Source organism: Pundamilia nyererei, unplaced genomic scaffold (genome assembly GCF_000239375.1).
Source record: "Pundamilia nyererei isolate P.nyererei 1_Seehausen unplaced genomic scaffold, PunNye1.0 scaffold00303, whole genome shotgun sequence".
Taxonomy (NCBI): domain Eukaryota; kingdom Metazoa; phylum Chordata; class Actinopteri; order Cichliformes; family Cichlidae; genus Pundamilia; species Pundamilia nyererei.
The window spans coordinates 316,855-320,465 of NW_005187704.1; positions in this window are offsets into that span (position 1 = coordinate 316,855).

The following is a 3,611-nucleotide window of genomic DNA, read 5'->3' on the forward strand; positions in this document are numbered from 1 at the left end:
TGCAGAAAAATCTGTATGATTACTCTGGATCAAAGTCACAGATTTGACTGAATGCTTCGCTGTGGAGGATAACACATCACTTTGGCAAATATTAGTGTCTGTATCAAAAAGACAGTAAATCACAGACTTACACAAATGCCGGTGTTAAGCAAAGGCTGTAGGTTTTGCTGACGGAGAGGATGTGTGACTTTGGGATCCTGTTTTCACAGAACTTATAACAGCAAACTAAACGAGATGTGAGAGAAAAACAGAGATTTGTTAAAGTGCTGTGTCTGCATGTGGAGACTTCTGCATCCAACACATCACAAACACTTTCATATGTTTTAAATAATTAAAGCTAATGGGGCAACAGAAACACAGTTTAGTTTTTCCAGACAGAGACACTAAGGGAAAAAACACTTCAATCTGATTTTATAATCAAGGGTGCCCAAAATATGCCCACATTTTGCTTTGCATGTGTGAAGATTACAGTGAAGTTTTTTGTTTTTTACTTTAACCTTGTCACACATAGTGGTCACTGCAGTGGACAGCTATTCAAAGGCTGTTTTATTGTATTTGTGTCAGTGTTGATGGTATACTTGCACATAAACCACTACACTGGACACTGATGTGTCACTCCATACCTGCCATGTTTTAAAAAATGAAAAAAGTACACATTTAAAAAAATGCACATACAAGTTCAGATACAAGATTTTTTTCATGCCTAAAGATAAATAAAAATACTTAAGAAAAAAAAACCCTGATTGAGGTTGTCATAATTGATGGATGAAAGGGTTAATACAGAGCACTGCATTTCCTGCTGTGGGGACACGGGAGTGAAAATACATGAAATTGAAAGTATTTCTTGATTTGATTGGTTGTTTGTTTTATTCACTTAATTAGAGGAAAAATGCAGAGTTTGGCGGTTACAGTAGAATTTCCCTCGAGTCTGGAGCAGAGAGTAGGCTGACAGACTTACACGAGGCATCACAGCAGCAAACAGCACGAGCAGCAGTCCCACTGTGAAGCTGAGAGTCCTCATGTTGTCTGTAGACCTGATGATGCAGATGTTTCAGAAGATGTCTGAGGTGATCTGTCCGATTACCTCACTTTAAGTCTGCTCACATGTTCTTATCTGCACATTCAAAGTGGAAAAGTGTTCAAAAACCCAGTAGGTGGTTAGGTGAGTGGGTACTACTGCAACACGAGACAACAGGAAGCTCGAGGGACTCGACATCGCTGGGAATATCTGACAAAACGAGCTCAAACAAACCGCCCAGCGTTCCACAAACTCTTTACTCTGCATGCACGCACTGGTTTTACATCACGAACACTCAAAGTAGGTCAGACTGGAAATATCAAGCACAGGCAAGTTTAGAGCTTTTTAGGGGCCGTCAAGCACCTAAAAAGTTCGTGATAGCACCCTTAACAGTATCTTTATAAAAAGGGTTGATAACAGTGTCATTTAGTATTATTTTCTGACATTGTTTTGAAATGTTATATTTTGCCAACTCTTCTACTGGAGACAGGACAGAATAAAAACAGGCTTAACTGCACAGTGTTCTTGATGTTGTGATGTTACAGTGCACTCACACACACGCACAGCTGCTCCAACAGCGCAGCTCGTCATTAACAAAAATGAGACTTGTGTTGCTGTGACAGAAAGAAGACAAAGAGCTCACTTCATGAAGGTTTTTAAACACACTTTACCTGAAACAAAATGCTGTGACTGTGTTAAGGCTGGATCATTTGAGATTATCAGCTAATTTTACCTTTCAGAGCCGTTAGTCTGCTGGCAGCTGCCAGCCAAGGAGCTGATCTACTTTATTATTTTAGTTTGTTAAACATCTCAATTGATATTCTGCTCAAATTGGGCTTCGTTGTTTGTTTACAGCACGACTGCAGATCCTGGTGAGAGCAAGTCAAAAGGACGTTACCTGTCATGTCAACAGCAGCAGCTGGTGCTGTGCCAGAAAATGATTTCTGATGGTTCAATGAGTTTATTTGGTTTGTTTGTGTGTTTTACATCTGATATTTTTTTTACTTATATCAGTAAATAGAATAAAGGGGTTATGTATAAAATAAAGAAATGACCTGTTTTTGTAGTATCTTTATGACTTTAGATTATAATCGATCCAGTCCATTTTGGTCACTTAAAGTATGTTTATGGAACTGCAATGATATATTTCTTAAACTTTCTGTGTCCCTCTTGAGTAGATCTCTCTTGAAAACACATTTTAATGTCAATGAAACCCAAATGACCCAAATAAATAAAGACTATAAAAAAGTCCAGTTGTAGTCTAGTTTGTGTTAGGGAAGTTGTTTCTGACTCAAAATGACTTCATATCATTCATGAGAAATATTTTTGACTTAGATTGTCATCAAGTCATTTATAGAAGTTTAAATTCCCCTAATATTTGAAGGCAAATGCTAGAAAACGCTTTTTGGCACGACCCCGGTATTACATTTGTACGCGCCAGGTTAGCAGATCACACGCAGGGCTTGCACACCGCGAGTCCTCGGGATTAACTTCTTCATGAAGTCAGCTCTGGCTTAAAGTAAGAAGCAAGAAAAAAAATCCATCTTACAAATTTTCAGTGTCTCCGCTGGTTTACATGTTAATGAGTACAAATAACAGGCAGCTCAAACTTAAGAACACTGAGCGCACCGTAATTCATCCTAACTCACCGACATCCGTTCACATGGTCTGAAGAGCTGTTTCTTCCTCCATGCGGACAAGGATGCAGATAACCCTCACAACCACTAGGGGGACCGCGAGCTGCATGCTCAGTCATTTCTGGAACATGACTGGATTTCATGTAGGTTACACAGAAAACTCAAAGCACTGAAAACAGAAAATAAACAAGAAAACACAGAAAATAAAGAAACAGGAGTCATTGTTTCAGTGCGTGTGACAGAGCTGTAACAAATGTGCTGAAGGAAATGGAATTACACACAGACAGGTCGATTAAAACCAGCACTGAAACCTGAACAGATGAAGATACGTTTGCAGTGGGCTGAAGCTGATGGTGAGTGATGGAGACGACGCTGGAATGTTTGTCTGCTGTTGGTTTGATGAAACACATATATAAGAAAATAAGCTAATTTCCCAGATTATTTATGATTTGGGAGACACGTCAGGTAAAAGTTCAGAAGACATAACAGTCATTACCTCACAGGTGTACACTGACATTTTTCTCATTCCACTCATAGACAAGCCTGCATCACAGTGCTCTCTGTGAACCTGATCTGAAGACCGTGCAGACATGCAGTCGTGGTCAGAAGTTTTGCAGACACTCATCACAGGCAGGAATATCATGGTAATCCTGGACTTGGACTTTGATGATTTCTTTGAACTGGTCTTTTCCTTTGCTGGAATGATTGTACATCGTATTATCTTGAATGGCTTAAAAACAAGAACTGGGTGCAGTCCAAACGCCACTAATATTCAATCCTCTCCAAGATGCACCTCGACCACACATTTTTATTAGCCATCAACAAGCTTCTGATACAACTATGGCCAAATATATGACCACTTTTTGTCAGAAATGATAGAGTTCATTTAAATTGTTTGGTTTCTTATGGTTAAAAGCTGATGCTAGCACCTCCATGTGTGGCAGTTGACCCAGTGC